Below are 18,069 nucleotides of genomic sequence, written 5' to 3'. Positions count from 1 at the left end.
GACAAGACAAACTGTTACTCACTACAAAAATAAGGGTGGGGTGGCTTGGGATTGTTTTTTTTTTTCCATAATGAAAATTAGCAAATATGAAGTCAAACCTAAAACAGCCCATCTGTTTGAAATAAAATAAATCCAAATAAAAAGCCCCTAAGGACCACCCCCCGATATTCAAAAAATCTGTTTTATTTTAAATTAGGCATTGCTACAAGACCAAAAAAATGAAATATTTACTGTTAACAGAGAACCCTTGGATGTTGGGGGCAGGGGTGGAGAACAAAAATTCCTTTCTGATAAGCTAGTATCTGATAGCTAGAAATCAGAATCACTCAGCCCTATATTCTGCTGACTGCAGGTCCCATATGGAGTTGAGGGTCTGGAGGCTTCTTCTGTAAGATCCTGGGAAGTGCGGTGTGGGGCAAGCAGTGGGTTGCAAGCTGGGCCTCCTGGGTCCTGGACCACCTCAGCTCCTAGCAGCTTGCCAGGGAAGCCTGGGCAAGCATGATATTTTTCTTTAGCTGCAGCATCCTCATGCATAAAACAAGGGGTCTCTAAAGGAATTTTTTTCTATTATTTGGTCCTACATAAATACATTTCAACTCTTTGTCTTTAGCTAAAACTTCTAAAACTGTTATCACTTATATAACAGTCACAGTCCCCACCTACCCAAACAAAAATACAACCCCATGCTTTCAAGTCTCTGGTAATTTCAAAAAGAACAAATTATTACTTATCCTTTTCAAATATTTTAAGTAACTTAGAGTTTAACTTGCTACTGGAGAATTAAGAAATGCCAGAGCTGGAGGAGCCCTTTGGATGCCCCTACACCATTCCTTCATTGTACAGATGGAGAAAATGATGCCCAGTCTGAGGAAATAGCTTGCCCCAAGTGCCATGGCTAGTTGGTATCAAAGCTGAAGCCAGACCATATGCTGGTGGCCCTCAGGTGGGTATTCTTCCCACTGTAGCACCAGGGACTCCTCCCAGACTCAGAAAGCTGGTCTGAAACAGTGAATCTTCCAAAGGGCAACCACCCACTGCCAAACTTTCCAATTTACAAACGACTCTCATTTTGTTTGATGACGTGATGGACCCAAAATTCCTAGGTGGCATCTGCTTTCAACTGACTTGCACGATTCCTCTCCCTCCAGATTAATAATGAAATTAAGGGTGAGATGCTCTGGCCAAGGATGGGAATGGGAGCCACTCTGCGTAGTGACCCTGTACTAAGCACTCATTTTCAACATGATCTCCGCTTAACTACCCGTGGCAAATCGGGTTGGTTTAACAAAAGAAAGAATGGGTAGGGAGACACCTCAATCTGTTTGCAAGGCAATTCAAAGCAAAAACAGTTCTCTCTTTCTAAAGGAGAGGGAGAGCCCAAGCTCCTAGCAACACATTTCTTTCCAAAAGGTTCCTAAAATCCACATGGGGTGGGGGAAGGGACTAAAAAGCTCTGCAAATGTGTGGCTGCCTCCACTTTGGAACTGCATAGCAACAGGCTGAGCAAGGCCAGGATCTCCCTCTGAGGGTTCAAAGGGCTTTCCAAACGTGCTATTTACTTTCTAGGGCTGACTTTGAGGACCTGAGCATTCATCAGGGCCAGGTTAATATGAGGATGGGCTTGTGTTTCTAGGAGAATTGAAAATACACTATTGTGAGGAGCCAGACAGAGAATTTGGAAGGTGCACAGGATCAACAAGGGCCAAGGAAATGTCTTCATGACTTGTCATGAGACCTAGGGCCAGCACCTGCTCCTCTCTGGGCCTCAGTTTCCCCATCTTTGATATACGAGCCCTCGTGGCCTTGCCATGAGAAGACTTTCCACACTTCCAGGGTGAGATAGGGAAGGTTGTGGAAGCCTATCTGAATGGAGTCCAGCCATCCTCTTCCCTCCTAAGCAGACCCCCCACACACAAGCAGGCCCAACCTGAGGCTCCTCTCCAAAAGGACACGACCCCACTTCCTCAGGATGGGGCCCTGGACAGATCCTGGGGTGAGACTACTTCCCAGTTTTCATGAGGGTCTGGCTAGGCCTTTTCAGTGACTATGAGAGAGACACACAGGATCCACTTTACCTTCTCATGCCCGGTGTGACCGTACTGAAATGTGAAAAACCAAACAACTATCTGCCTCCTCAGATCCCATTTTCTCACTTCTGCAGCAGGCAAATGTGGAACCTCCTCAAGGCACGGGACTGGCTACACACATCCTTGACCCATTCTGGAACTGCCGAGGGCTGGGTAATTGGGATCTCAAACTGTCTAGATCCTGGACACACTGCATGCTCTTTGAGGTCCCTCCCAAGCCAGAGTCTCTTTAATGCCAGTTTGCCTGGGCGTAACTTATGCAGTATCAAAGAAAGGGACAAAATGACTTTTCAAGTCAAAAGAAGCCTGATTTTCTTTTGTTAAATTTCCCACATCAAATGGAAATGCAAAATAAATAGTAAACACTGACACTAAAGAGAGCAACCCATGAGTGTGCCCTGAGCCTGATATTTACAAGACCATCTCACCAACACCATCTCTTTTGAATCTCCCACAATGCTCCAAACTTGGTGGAACTGACATTCTGATATTTCCATCTGACAACTGAGGGCACTGAGACTTGGCAAGTTCACAGACTTGCCTAAAATCCCACAGTTGGTCAATGTCTCCTGCCAAAAGCTCATATTGAGACTTTCTTAACCTGTGACAAAAGATCCCTGAGAGAACCATGAGTGGGCTTAAGGCCTAGTAGTACCCTAAGTTAGATGCAACATTGCATGTTATTTTTCAATTTCTAGGGAGAAGACCCAGAGCTTTCATCAGATTCACAAAGAAGTCTGTGATCCCTAAGAGGCAAACAGCCACCCCTGCTTCAGAGGATAGGGAGTCATTTTTGTTATGATTTGAGGTTCAAGACACCAATTGGGGTTAGCTTCCCTGAGGGCAAGCTCAGAAAAACCTTGGCAACCAGGTAGTTCTCTAACTCATAAATAGGATCAGCTTTATGCCAGGCATGGGACCATTTGGTGGGGTGGAGGGTGGGGTGTGGATTAGAGGGCTTCCCTAAGCCCTGAACACCTCCTTACCTGTGCCCTAAACAGCAGATTCTCTCCAAGGCATGGTAACTCTTGCATGTTTTAATTCAAGTTAGAGGCTCCAGATTCTCCAGAGGAAGGGAATCCCACTAAGGTACAGCGGGCTGAGGATGACATCTTTCTAGGTAAGGTGGAGAGGGGGTGTGAGAAGCAGGAGGCAGGTCTAGAAACCGGTAAGGAAAACGTGGGGGTACTGAACCTACACTCGATTTGCTCGGGATTTGGCAGCCAAAGGCATGGCTGAAAAGGCCAGTGAGCCTGTCCCCAGCCATATGCAGAATAGGGCTTCAGACCTAACCTTTGCTATCTTGGCAAAGTTGTACTCCTGAGAGAGGATGAGTGTGTGAGTGTGTCTGTGTGTGTGTACGTGTGTGTGTGTGTGAGAGAGAGAGAGAGACAGAAAGAGAGAGAGAGAGAGAGAGCTCTTCACAACCGCCTGAGAAAGGAGATGAGAACTCAAATGGCTAACCTGGTCATCTCTCAAATCCCACAAATCAGCTTCGGTGGACCCAAATTAGGCAACCAACAATGCTGCTAAGTCTCCCCAACCAGGGCCTGAGAATGCAGTCTTCTCAAGCACCCAGAATGGGGAACGGGCCTCCCACTCTGGGATCCACTGCTGCTGTTTGGGAAGGTGGGAATAAAAGAGATATGTAGGACAGCCAAAGGGCTGTTACTCTTGGGGATTGCTGGTGCGGGACGCCCAGGAAGAGCAGGCAGGAGGAGGGAGAAAACCCTGCCTGGAGAATCCCCATTAACTTCATCTTGTGATTTCATTGTCACAGCCACTCAGAACAGGTTTGGCCCCAGGGGCAGGCTCTTGGGAGCCTCCGATTTGGTAATGTGCTCACCTCGTGCTGTGGGACAAGACCTCACCACGAGCCCTATTAGTGGGTGAGAAAGGACTCCCTGGCTGCCCTATTGCACAGGGCATCAGTCATACTCCAAAACTAACACCTCAGCCATGTGCTCGGGTGTTACCTTTGTGTCCAGTGCTCCCCTAGTGAGATTAGTGCAGTGACACTCCTTGATATATTCAGGGCTCATTTTGAGAACTGTCATGGCACCTAACATGATAATGCTCTTTACCCCATGGCTGGGGGATCACTAGAAAGAACCAGATTGTTCACTTTAACTCGAATGTCAGCACAATTATTTTAAGACCAAGTGTGTCAGGTTTGACTCCATATTCCGGAAATTAATTTTAGAGTGGCAGAGAAATAAAATGGCATACTTCTTTGAGCTTTGTTACAACATGTTCGTGCAGCAAACTGCGAAGAAAATGTAGTAATTAGAGGTTAAATTAATCCTTGACAGACAAGCGGCTTAGAAATGCTGTGCCCTCCTCCCGAAGCCTAGCATAAAGCATGCCAGTCTTTCAGAATTAGACACGCAAACCATGTGACATTGGCAACTGCACCAAAACTACTGTCCCACTTAAAATTCTGAGGCTGGTGCTGGAACTTCCAGAGGCAGATATTAACACTGAGATCTCATTAAGAGCCAAACCCAAACAACCTCCCACCATTGCCAGAGGAGCCCACCCAGCCAAGCCCTCCACAGGGCTGGCTGCCTGACTCTCTGACAGCAACTCAAAAACGAGACACACACTCCCTTCTAATTCTTAATTTACAATCTCCATTCTCCAGCTACTTCCAGACTTCGAGTTCAGATTCTAATATGCCCCTTTGCTGTCCTAACAATGCTGAGCAAAGCACACGTTGATACAGGGCAGATTATATTACACCACAGTTACAAGCGCTCCCCCTCCATTGGCTGCATTTCTTTTTACCACATTTGCTCTGCCTCAAAAGGAAAGCCTGTCTGCCCACACATGGGTGCAAAATGGATGTTCTACACTCCACTGAGAACTGGAGACCAGGGTTCTGTCAACTTTGGGCTCCCTTTACTATGGCCCCATAGGAAAGTCAGACGCTTCTCTGGGCCTCAGTTTCCTCTTCTGTAAAATCATGGGGTTTTACTCTTCCAGCTGTAAGATTCTCCATCTTTCAGCATCTGAGTTTGCAGGTGAGGTGGTGTACCTGTGCTAACTATGTACAGGTACAATGGTCAACCGACTAGCAGAGCCACACAAAGGAAGGCAGAGCTGGGTCCTGTCTTCCTCCTCCCTACTCTGTCACAGCATGCTGCCGAAGCTGAGAGTGGAATTTCGGATTCAAATGCAGGAAAAAATGGAAATGCATTACTTGTGGGGTGAGGGTGGAGCTGGGACAATTGGACCAAGAACTTGGAATTCCTCAATATGTTCAGAATTACTTGACTTTGTTTTTGTCCTGTCTTTATGCTCCAAAGACCCACACTTTCCTCTCACAGGTGAACACAAGCTGGGGCCACCAGGCCCTTTTGACCTGGATGCCATTAACTAGCTCAGGTGCTGTGGCCTCCAATGATCTCTTCCAAAATCAGCAGAAAACTGTCCCTGTGGTCTAGTGTCTAGGTACTCGCACAGGTAGAAGAAAGGGGAAAAAATCAATGGCTGGCCTGCTAGGCCCTCTTCCAACAAGATGATATCACCTGGTCCACTCCAGCCTTCTCTGAACCTCAGGGAACAATTCTCAGCCTTAAGAAAATGGCATTTCCCAAAATCCACTTACTGGTTATTTACTTGGCAGAATAAGCAGCAGGGCACATGGGAGGGTAAGGTAGCTTACCCCACCCACCCACCAAGGAAATGGGGGTCTGGGAGGCTCCAACTGGGCTGTGCAGAAAGGGGCACTGGCTGTGTCGGGGTCAGAGGGCAGCCGGGCAGGACTGAGTTGCCATGGTCGGTGGGGGGGTCCTCCTCCAGGAGTAGAAAGAGCCCACCCTCTTGCAGGCTGAGGAAGGGAGGGAGTAGTCTGAAGCTGGGGCCTCAGGGAGGCCCAGGATAGCCAATCTGGGCAAGGAAAGCTCTCCTAAACTTTGCAAAGAGCTTTTTGCTTCTTGCTCCCAAACCCTCCTTAGGCCCCGTCTCTGGAAGCCTTTACTCTGGGAGCTCAGTGCCTACAGCCAGGGAGGCCCGTTGCTATTCCCTCCCCTGGGGGGAATATTTTTGAACTGTTTCATATCTGATTGCTTTGGATGTTATAAAGACGTCAGATTTTAGGAGAAAACTCGAGGTTTGAAGGAAACCAGGGAGGCTCTGTGAAGGGGAGAAAGAAAGCAACCAGAGTGGGGGGGTGGAGGCAGGGAAATGAGGTAACCCAACTCTTTTGCTTCTGTCTCCTCCTCTGGAAGAAAATGCTCTTGGGGCTTCAGCAGCCCTGGGCTGGTAATTTGGGAGCAGGACCCCACAGGACTATGCACCTCCAATCTTGGCATGTAAATATCCTATAACACAAGCTACTGTTTCTTACCTCCATGGAGAACCCCCTGACTAACTGTCCTGACAGCTCCATGGGGCTTTTTCTTCTTCCTTTGACACCTTTACAGACTAAAGAACGACAATGACACAACAAAAATAAGAAGTAATAAGTATTTGCAACACAGTCTCTTCAGGTTCATTCAGATTTATGAAATTTTCCTCCTCGAAGTACTGAAGATGTTTAAGGACCCAATGCCTACAAAACCAGGCCAGTTCCAATTGAGCTTTGCAATGCTTTTTCCTGCCATACAGTTGACTGGTGCTGCCTAGGTTACCCCTCGGTGGCGTTGTGAGAGGTGTATGATGGGAATCGGTTTATTGTGCTGATCCATAGTAACCGGCTCCTGTTCCTCCATCATTTATCTCCCTCCCCAGTGACATCTGGGTTGGTCTATTCACACTCTCAGCATTCTATCTGCTCCAACAAACACTCAGCCTTTTCTGCTTGGATAAGGAGTTTTTTAGTTACATCCATTATATGTGTATCAACATTTATGGCAGCAAGATAATTGCCAAAGAACTCAGAGGATAAAGAATCCTTCTTCATAACGTTCACCCCTGCCCCTTTAAAAAATCAATATTAACATCAAGTAGGACAGCAGCAGGTTCTTACATGGCTGCTGTATCCTCAAAGTTGGAAATGTGATTTAAAAAAAAAACAGCTGGATTAGGAAGAAAAGAAAAGGTTCAACAATGGGTTCAGAACCCACACCCCAGTGGTGCACGTGTGTGCGGATGGAAGGCCTTTTTGTCTTTGAAACCTTTGCTAAATAACTGCAAAGCAGCAAATCTGCTCTACATTAGATGAGTCCTTTGGAAATATACCAGTCTACTCTAAAGAGTTTAGATCCCGTTATCTGTACACCAACCCAATGATTAGGAGGCCTGCCATCAATAGGAATACTGGACAAGAGAATTTTTGGGTTGATTTCTGATGTCCGCTGTCTCTGATTCTGGGTTAGAAGTTCACACTTGCAAAAGACACAAAAAGGTGAACACTTCACACTTTTGTATTGTTTTGATTGCCCTTCTGCCATTTTTTTACTCCTCCTTTTTATCCTTGCCCTCCAAAATATCAGCCCCTTTTTATTATCTGTCTAGCTGTTTCCCAATGACAAGGTTGAACTTGGTGTTTCACTTTCCCAGAAAATGACTATTTCATTCACAAACCATAGTGTTTTAGAACTGGAAGGGACTCAGACTCAGAGGTCATGGGATTGGGGGAGAGAAAGGATGGACTTGTTCAAGATCACTCTGCTAATTAGTGGGCAGAACTTTCTAGAACACAAGTTTCCCAGCTCCTAGGATAATGATCTGTGCAATGCACTGTTGCAGAAAAAAAAAAAATCAGAATCTTAAAAAAAAAAAAGGGTTTATTCAATGCCATCCCCATCAAGCTACCAATGACTTTCTTCACAGAATTGGAAAAAATGACTTTAAAGTTCATATGGAACCAAAAAAGAGCCTGCATTGCCAAGACAATCCTAAGCCAAAAGAACAAAGCTGGAGGCATCATGCTACCTGACTTCAAACTATACTACAAGGCTACAGTAACCAAAACAGCATGGTACTGGTACCAAAGCAGAGATATAGACCAATGGAATCGAACAAGACCCTCAGAAATAATACCACACATCTACAACCATCTGATCTTCGACAAACCTGAGAAAAACAAGAAATGGGGAAAGGATTCCCTATTTAATAAAAGGTGCTGGGAAAACTGGCTAGCCATATGTAGAAAGCTGAAACTGGATCCCTTCCTTATACCTTATACAAAAATTAATTCAAGATGGATTAAAGACTTAAATGTTAGACCTAAAAGCATAAAAACCCCAGAAGAAAACTTAGGCAATGCCATTCAGGACATAGGCATGGGCAAGGACTTCATGTCTAAAACACCAAAAGCAATGGCAACAAAAGCCAAAATTGACAAATGGGATCTAATTAAACTAAAGAGCTTCTGCACAGCAAAAGAAACTACCATCAGAGTGAACAGACAACCTACAGAATGGGAGAAAATTTTTGCAATCTACTCATCTGACAAAGGGCTAATATCCAGAATCTACAAAGAACTCGAACAAATTTACAAGAAAAAAAACAAACAACCCCATCAAAAAGTGGGCGAAGGATATGAACAGACACTCCTCAAAAGAAGAAGACATTTATGCAGTCAACAGACACATGAAAAAATGCTCATCATCACTGGCCATCAGAGAAATGCAAATCAAAACCACAATGAGATACCATCTCACACCAGTTAGAATGGCAATCATTAAAAAGTCAGGAAACAACAGGTGCTGGAGAGGATGTGGAGAAATAGGAACACTTTTATACTGTTGGTGGGACTGTAAACTAGTTCAACCATTGTGGAAGACAGTGTGGAGATTCCTCAAGGATCTAGAACTAGAAATACCATTTGACCCAGCCATCCCATTACTGGGTATATACCCAAAGGATTATAAACCATGCTGCTATAAAGACACATGCACACGTATGTTTATTGCGGCACTATTCACAATAGCAAAGACTTGGAACCAACCCAAATGTCCATCAATGATAGACTGGATTAAGAAAATGTGGCACATATACACCATGGAATACTATGCAGCCATAAAGAAGGATGAGTTCATGTCCTTTGTAGGGACATGGATGAAGCTAGAAACCATTATTCTCAGCAAACTACCGCAAGGACAAAAAACCAAACACCACATGTTCTCACTCATAGGTGGGAATTGACAATGAGAACACTTGGACATAGGAAGGGGAACATCACACACTGGGGCCTGTCGTGGGGTGGGGGGAGGGGGAAGGGACAGTATTAGGAGATATACCTAATGTAAATGATGAGTTAATGGGTGCAGCACACCAACATGGCACATGTATACATATGTAACAAACCTGCATGTTGTGCACATGTACCCTAGAACTTAAAGTATAATAATAAAAAAAGGGTTTACTGTATATTGAGGCTCCTTTAAAGAAGAGGCATAGTCCAGCTATTTTCAGAAGAGCCACTTGTCTAAGACCAGTTTATCCCCTTTCATAACCCCAAATAGTAATTGAGTTTCCTAGGGACCATCCATTAACAGGTGCATTTTATGCCTTTAGGTGATCAATTTAAAAGGGAAGAAAATATATTAAACATGCTGGCTAAGCTAAAAAAAATCCCTTTCCTTAGTAAAAAGGATTGACAATAGTGAATCTCCTACCTTAAGATGCAGTGAATCTGTAGCCCCCACCCCCACCCCAGAAACGGGGTATTTCCTGGTGGAGTGTAAAAATTCAATGACGTTCCTATTTCAACCCACACATCTGTGTCACTGTCAGCGTCAGTGGCAGGAAAACAGACGAAGTCACCCTTTGCTAATGATTTCCTAACATGGAATTTCCTTGTATCTCCTAAAGGCTTTCTTCTTCCAACGCCAAACTGTTCCCCACCCCCCACCCCAACACATTGTACTGAAGAAAAACTGAAAATGGTCACAGCCGGAAGAGGATGATTTTTAAGGAGATCTTGTAAGGAAAAGCTTCAGCTCTTTGTGATATTTTTAAAGGGGGAAAGAGGGGAAAGACTGCTAGTTTTTTCCGAAGCTGAACAAAACAGAGAGATTTCCTCCCAGGCATCTGGAAATCTCTCAGCCCCACCTCTTTCTTTCTTTTTTCCTGCCTCTTCTGTCCCAAGTTCCACTTTGAGCAACATTCTTACTTCAGTACTGAAAGAAACACTCACACATCGTAGGCAGGCACCGGGAGAGGGCAGGGCGGCCCCCAGAGCAGGGAGCAGGCATTGGAGAACCACCAAGCACAAAGCAGTATAGGAGCCCATCACTTTTCCCCTCTGGAGAATATCCTATTTAATATGCAAACTGGTCATGAAGTGAAAAGAGGGCTGTTACTTTAAGGGGAAGAAGCTGATTAGCTGCTCTGGCTGGCAGCAAACAGCTGGTCTGTCCGGCAGGTTCAAGGCCATTTCAGCTTCTCTCTTATGGAGGCACCATATGTTCCATCTCGCACATCAGCAGCTTTATTTTCCAATGATCTTGCTCCAGAAGAGAAGCACAAAGGGGGGAGGAGAAGGCAGAACCAGTAGTTTACCCTTTGATTACTTTCTTGTGGTTTTAGATGCAGTTGGGGTGTGCGTATGCGCGCAGTTGGGATGTGTGTATGCGCGTTGGGGGTGTTAACGCTTCATCTTCTACTCCAAAGACCAGAGAACAAATGTTTGACCAGCACTTATCAATAACCTCCAGAGATGGGAGGGGAGGGGAGTAGGAGAAAGATATGCAAAAAGGCACAAATAAAACGTCGACATCAGATTAAATGGAAGTAGGAGGGGCGGAGGCGGCAAGAGAGCGGGTGGAATCTGACTTCGCTTGGGAGACCCACCAGCCTGAGCTTGGGCCCCGCCCACTTTCCTTATTTGTCACTTTTTTCTTTGCAGTATTCCCTTCCCGAACAAACTCCATGAGAGACACCGACCACTTTGGGGCACAGGGCGGAGCAGGCCAACAGAATGGCGAAAGGTTACTTCTAACATTACGTTTGACATTCCTCAGTGCAAGCCCGGGTTCTCGAAAGTTTTAGGGGGGCAGTTATAAGGGACAAGGACCCGCTAAATCGTCAATCCAACTAAAGCTGGCAGCTTTAGTGTCAGGCGCTGGGTTAGGTGCAGAGGCAGCAGGCCGGCGCGCGGTCCAGAGTAGCACGCTCATCCTCACTGCCCGCCTAGGCTACACGAACCCCGGAGGTGGCGGCTCCCACTGCCTCCGCGCCTCCAAACAAAGGGCGCTCCGAGAGTTTGAGCCCTTGTGTGTGGCGGGGCGGAGGGTGTGGCAGGAGGGCGCGGGAAGAAATGAGGCGTGTAGCCAGACGCGGGTGGCCTAAGCCTCCGAGCTGCCGCCTCCGTCTTAGCCACCGGCGGGCGCGACAGCTGCCCTGAGCTCTGGCGGCGAGGGGCGCCCGCTGCAAAGCGAAACCAAGGAAAGGGCGCCCCCTATGCCCGAGCCCGGCGAGCGCATCGGCGAGTCGCGTCTGCCCACCCCGCGGAGCGCTTGCAGCCTAGGGCCTCTGCGCGCGCCCGCCAGCTCGCAGTGCAATCCACTGGGCCGTCCCGGCCGCCGGGATTTAGGGTGTCCAGGGCTGGCAGGCCCGGCGTGCAGCGAGGGCCGGGGCTGGGGCTCCGTGCGCCTTCGTGGGTTCCCACAGAGGGTCCTCGAAACACAGCCCCCTCCCCCATCGCCTACACTTGCCCTCCTGTCCCGAGCGTCTCGAAACCACTTGGAGACAGCCGCCCCCGCCCCCTGCCTCTGCGTCCCTTTTCCCCTTCCCTCTCTCCAGCCTCCTGGGAAACAAAGGGGCTTTTTATAAAGCGGATTGTTGGCGGCGGCGGCGGCGGGGGTGGGAGGGAGGGGGGATCTATAAAGACAAGAAGAGGTGGGAGGGAGGGAAGGAAAGAAGCGGCGCGGCCTCCAGGGGCCCAGAGCTGCGGTGGCGGCCGGGAAGCCCCGGCGGGCGCACGGTCGACCCCGCCCGGCCGGTGGGCACTCGGGCGGCAACCCACGCCTGCCAAGAGCTGGGCCGCGCCGCTGCGATGTCGCTCGCCGGCTCACCGCAACCGGGGAACACAATTCCCCAGCCGCGGGCCGGGGCCGCTGGGGGCGGCGCAATTCCCGCGGTGGTCTACCCCGGGAGACCCAGGCCCTCTCCCTAGCCAACTCTTTCAAAATTGCTTGGTCTCAGGGAGACTTTGCGCCTTTGTTCCAGCGCAGCCGCCTCTAGTAAGCTCGGCTCGCTCGCCCTCGCAGACAATGTCCCGGAGCCGGCCTCGGTTTGCTTACCCGTGAACAGCACGTTCACCGTGGGGACCGCGCCCCCGGGGGGCACCGTGCTGCCAAACAACGACAAGCCACCCCAGCAAAAGGAGCCCCTTCTCCCCACGTCCCCCAGCCACGCTGTGCTCCCTCTCGCTCACACACACCCACACTCGGGGTGCCCAGGTCAGCCGCACCCAGCTGCAGGAGCGCGGCGGGAGTGAATGCCCCAGCCCGAGGCGCGTGTTTGCACAGGTTCCGATGGCTTCAGGGCCGAGCTTTCTGGCAGGCTAATCCTATTAGTGTCTGCTCAGTCCGAATTTAATCACGGATCAGAATCAGACGACATCTCCAGCTTTCCAGGAGGCTTCGGACACACTGCATTGGGACGGAGCCTGGCCAAGCCAACTGGCCGAGAAAAGTATTTGGCGGCGCTTCGGGGGGCTTCCCGCCCGCGCTAGCCGGCGCCGGGCGCCCAGCTCTGTCGTCGCGCGGATGCTGGGGAACCTGAAGCGCGGACTGTGACGCAGGGGTGCCGGGGCTGCTCCGCAGGAACCCAGTCCGGGCTGCCCTGAACACCAGCTCAGCTCCGGGCTGCTCTTCCCAGGAGTTGGCAGGGGAGGGAGTGCAGGGCAGCGGGTTCGGCGCGCACACTCCACACTCTAGCTCAGAGGCGGCAAACAGCGTTGGGGTGGGGGAATCCTTCACCCAGCGCCCACTGCCTACTGGCCTGGGCTCAGGGAGCTGGCATGTGAAGGCACCGTCGCCGGTGACACCCAGGCTGCAAGCGACCCGGGGGTGCTGGGACAGAGTGGGAGCCTCCCGGTAGTCCAGCGTAGCCCGAGGAGCCCGGGCAGCTTGCGCGCTTCTACCTTTCCTCCCCGGTACGTGGCTGCCCCCGCCGGATTTCAGACGCCCGATGGGCGCCGAGCCAAAGGCCGTGGTCTCCGGCGTTTCGAGCTGCGCCCAGCCCAGCCGGGCTGGTTCGAGAAGGGGGCGGCCGCCCGCAGCGCCAGGTGGGCCGTGTGCTCAGAGCAAACTTCAGGGTCTACCGACTCGAAGCACCCCTGGGACCCCGATCCTCAGCGATGGGGACAATAATTGGGGGCTACAAGTGTACCCCGGAACCCCCAGAACAGTCGGACCTCCTGCGCCCGCCCTCAGCCTTACCGTGCTGCAGAGCTCCGGCGGCGGCGGGGGCAGTGTCCGAGGGGCGGGCGGCCGCCGGCGCGGGCAGCCTGGCCTCAGGCGGCCCCCAAGGAACCCAGCCCTGTTGCAGATCACCCCCTGGCTAGCGGCCGGTGCCCCCGCGCCCGCCCGCCGCCGGCCGCTTCAGCTCGCGGCCAAGTTCATGCTGGCGGCGCTGCAGTGGCGGCCTCAATCTGCTCGCTCCATTCCCACCGCCCGGCTCCGCGCCGCGCGCCCGGAAGGTGGAGTTTCGGGGGTTTAAGTTACTGATAGGCATTTCTCACTGCTGTGTCACTCGGGGAGGAGGAGACACGCACGCCGCACACTCACACACCCTCACACTCACGGCGACGAGAGGCTCAGGCCTTAAAGGGGAAGCCGCGCTGCCCTGCCCGCGACCCCGCCAGCCCGAAGCCTGGAAACTCAGGGTTTCCACTCCGGGATGGGGCGGCGGGCAGCCAAAGCGCTGCGGCCGCCCAAGGGGCCTCCCGGGCCCTCCCACCAGTCTTTAGAGGAGAAAGCGGCCGCAGGCTGGCTTCGCTGTTGCTGCCTCATTTCTCCAGTCGGCTCGAACCAGGGCAGCTGGGGAGGGATCGAAGGGGCGGAAGGGGCATCGGTGCACTCACCTTGGCTGCTCCGCACTCAGTGGAGGGTGGTCTGTGCCCCCGGCGTCAGCTGGCTTGCCTAGGCGGTGCGCTGGTGGAAAGAGGCGACAGCAGGGTTACCGGAGCGCCTCCAGCAGACAGAGCCCGCCGGAGGGCCGCAGGCGGGGCCCGGCGCGCTTGGGAAACCCGCACGCCGAAGGTAGACTTTCCGCGTCTGGGGAAAGCGAGCTGGTGAGCCGTGCGTGGCCGGGACACACGAAGAGCGAGCACGGAGAGCCAAAAGCCAGCGGTCATCAGTGACAGGGCGAGAGAGCGCTCAGGACCGAGAGACCAAGAGAGACAGGAGACCGTACGAGACACAGAGAAGGCAGAGACTGAGAGACAGATACCGAGAGAGGCACCGGCGGACATAGAGGTAGAGACACGATGGAGGGAGAGGAGAGGAGAGGAGAGGAGAGGAGAGGAGAGGAGAAGCGAGGAGAGGAGAGGAGAGGAGAGGAGAAGCGAGGAGAGGAGAGGAGAGGAGAGGAGAGGAGAGGAGAGGAGAGGAGAGGAGAGGAGAGGAGAGGAGAGGAGAGGAGAGGAGAGGAGAGGAGAGGAGAGGAGAGGAGGAAAGAAGGAGAGGAGGAGAGGGACCAGAGAACAAGAGAGCTTGCAAGAGGAATGACAGATCCCCGGAGGACCCTGAAGTGTCACAGGGACGGGAGTCTCATCATAAAGTAGCCTATTCAGCCCCCATCCCCCTTCCCATTTTCACCAGAGCCTGACCCTAGGGCTAGCGGCCAGGCCCTTCTCCTCCCCTCGCCCTGGGAGGGGCACTCACCTGCAGTGGGTGGCTGCTGGGTGGGTAGCGCCAGTCCCTCCGCCCACGCATCCGCTCACCAGCTCGCGCCCTGACTGCCAAACAGACCCGCTGTGCCGGCAGCGGGGACCAGGGCTCTCAGGTGGCAGTTAGTGAACTGCACCCGCTTCATCCCGGCCGAGTGCCCCACTCCCCACTTCCCAGTCTCCCACCCTCAGCGCGGAAGCTGTCGGCGTCGCCCGCCAGTACGCTTAGCTCAGAGTCCAGGCTCGCTGGCCAGTCTCCCGTTCCACTGGACCAGGGCACGCGATGCTCCCGCCCAAGCTGGGCTGGATTGGCTCCCTCCGCAGTTATCCCAAGACGGACACCTGCGGCTTCTGCAGGAACATAGGTTCCTTGGGAACTGCCGGGCGGGCCAGCGCGCCCTGTCCACCATCTGCCCTGGCGCCGAGTCCAGCGACTCCCTTCCCACCTATCCCACCTCCCGGGTATTTGGCTGCACCCCTTCTTCAGGATCCCCTCCCCGGGTGCGTTTCCTAACCTGGACTTCTCCAGCCTATGGCAGCTGCAAGGGCTGAGCACAACCCGGGAACGCCGCGTCTGCTCCGACAGCAGCAGCGCTCAGCTCCTGTCCGCACCTCTGAGTAGCAACCTGTCACCAACACATCTGGTCACGCTCAGCGGAGCCGCAGGCCACGAATAAAGGGGTGGGCCTGCCGCCCACTAGGCCCCTCCTTCCCTCCACGCCCACGCTCTCGGCCCTCGGAAAGCTCTGGGGCCACCTCCGAGAACCCAGCGAGATCCCTTCGTGGGCTACGTAGGCGCAGTGAGGCTGGGCGATTGCCTCCTAGCGTTTCACGAAGTTACCTGGAGGAAGAGCGGCGTCTAGGCCCAACCGCGAGGTACATGCAGGGGCTGTGGCTTCGCAGCCCCAGCGCTGCCAGGATGCGCCCAGCCCAACAGGGCGAGGCTGGGGGTACACAGTTCGGCAGGGCAGTTGTGAAGGAATCCGCCTTGTCTGGGTCCAGTCCTGTCTGCTCTGCAAAGGGCAAGCAGCCAGAAGAGGTTATTGCTCTCTGGTGACTGAACCTTACCTTCAAGGCCCTCCAGGGAGAGCTAGAGTCATCTCAGGGTTGCCAGTGCCCGGGTAGAACTGCGAGAGTGCGGGAGTCCCTTGAAGGAAATCTGATTAAACAAAGCTGAATGGGAGATGGCCATGCCTATCACAGAGCATTGGCAGGATGCTTTTAAAATTCTATCTGCAACCTCAAAGTGCACTAGCCAAGGAGATGGAAGGTGGGTTTCTGTTCCTAGCACCTCCACTCAACCCTCGGATCACTTGCTCTCATCTTCCTCAGTGGGACAAATGATGCCCATTCCCCTAGAGCATCCTAAGAAGCCTGTAACATCACAGCCACACGTCTGTGAGATGGCTAACTGCCTGCTTGGCACCAGCACCCGGATGGCCACTAGAAATCGCAAACTCCACATAATCTGACTGAACCGAGTTCCTGATCATCTCCCAAGTGTGCGGAGCCCATAGTCGGCTACCTCAGTTCATGGCTACTCCATCCTTCATGTTGCCCAGGCAGAAGGCCCTGGGATCCTCCCTGATTCTTCTCTCTTGCTCACACCTCACAGCCAGTCCAGTAGACAAATCTGCCGTCTGCATCATCAAAATGTATCCACAATGTCAGTCTGCTCATCCATTGCTCCCCCCGGGTACCAGCCAGCAGCCTCTCCCCCCAGGATTACTCCAGTAGCTGCCGCACAGACTGCCCTCATTCCTCCCTCCCTTCAACACTCTGCTTGCAGTCTATTCCCCGATCTCTGTGCCAAACCCCACAGTGACTCCCCATTGCACTCAAAGTAGAACTGAAGTGCTTCTAGTGGCCTCTGCGGCCCTTCAGGCATGTCCCTCTGCTATCTCAATAATGTCATCTTCCCTCCACTCACTGTGCTCCAGCCACACAGACCTCCCAAATCTTCCTCAACACATGGATACATTCCTGCTTTACTTAGGACTTTTGCTTTAGCTGTTCCCTTGGGCTGGAATTCACTTCCCCAAGATATCTATGGGCTGGCTCCCTCATTTCCTTTAGTCTTGACACAAATGTCACCTGGCCACCCTATGTAACATTTCAAAGCCCCACGCCCATCTCTGGCACTTCCTCTCTCCTTCCCAGCTTTGTTTTCTCTTTAGCGCTTACCGCTAGCTGACCTCCTCTATAGGTTAGATCCCAAGAGGGTAGCGGTCAGCGTCTCTTTTGTTCACTGCTGTCTTCCCAGCTCCCAGCACGGTGCCTGGCATGGAGTATCTGTTCAATGAATGTTAGTAGATTCTGCTTTCCTGGAACTTTTCAGGAAACTGTGGTGGCCACTGCACTATACACACCCACTGGAAAAAGGGCCCATAGATGTCATCACATTTGAAGGTGGTTCATGACCTAAACAAGGTTAAGAAGGCTGGAGGGCAGGCAAAGAGCTTTGTGTTAATGACACAAAACCAGCTTTGGGTCATGTCACCAAGGGGCAGTGTGGCACACATGCATTGGTGGCAGTCTTACAGGCAGTCGCAAAGGTACAGAGAGTGATTCCTTCAGTTACTGGTGGAAAGAGGTTTCCTTGTGGTTGTCACCTAGGGTATCCCAAGGTTGATGGACAAATGGGAGAGGAGGCTGGAGACAGAGGCTGGGTGAGGGCTTTCTCTTCACTGAGTAGACTGGCTCTGAGAGCCAGGGCCCTTTTTTCACCCAGAATGCAAGACCAAGTCTGGAGCTCAGCAGCACATCTTCCTCCATTAACGTAGAACTAGCCTGTGCTTTACCTGCAGGGTCCGTGTCCCCAGTGAGGTACTGATCATCATCTCCATGTTCTAAATGAGGAAATCAGACACTCAGAGAGGTAGAGGCACGTATCCAGGGGCACACAACCCATGAGTAGTAGAGCAGTAAAGCAATTGGGCCTCAAAGCTTGGGTCATTTCCACTTGCTATGTGGCCACCCATGTTTAGTGTGTGCAGTCCTGGCCTGTGGGTCCAGGCAAGGAAAAGAATACCATGGGGTTTCAAGGAGCTGTCCTTCTCCTAGGGGAACTCCTGGTCCTTTTGCTGAGTGGTTGCTAAACGAAAAGCTGGGCTTAGGCTATTGGGGTCCAGAGATACCATGCCGGGGCTAATATGAGCCCTGTCTTTGCTCTGACCCAAACCTGGAGCTCAA

The 18,069-nt window shown here is 51.9% G+C and overlaps 1 protein-coding gene across 6 annotated transcripts in view; it reads right to left on the bottom strand.

The window, feature by feature from the left end:
* Positions 1-15,526, bottom strand: part of MAMLD1 (mastermind like domain containing 1) — a 142,605-nt gene extending 127,079 nt beyond the window's left edge. For 2 of the 6 annotated variants that reach the window (XM_009235361.4, XM_024240949.3), the window contains exon 1: positions 13,427-13,897. The gene's annotated coding sequence lies outside the window, so the exon portion shown is untranslated. Of the gene's footprint in view, positions 1-13,426; positions 13,899-14,070; positions 14,474-14,872; positions 14,963-15,392 lie in introns of those variants that run through there. The other 4 variants (XM_054545194.2, XM_054545191.2, XM_054545192.2 and 1 more) reach the window with 4 other exon arrangements.
* Positions 15,527-18,069: the final 2,543 nt, after the last annotated feature.

This window comes from Pongo abelii, chromosome X (genome assembly GCF_028885655.2).
Source record: "Pongo abelii isolate AG06213 chromosome X, NHGRI_mPonAbe1-v2.0_pri, whole genome shotgun sequence".
NCBI classification, from domain to species: Eukaryota; Metazoa; Chordata; class Mammalia; order Primates; family Hominidae; genus Pongo; species Pongo abelii.
Note: the sequence above shows the minus strand (reverse complement) of the source record. Positions and strands in the feature narration are given on the sequence as shown.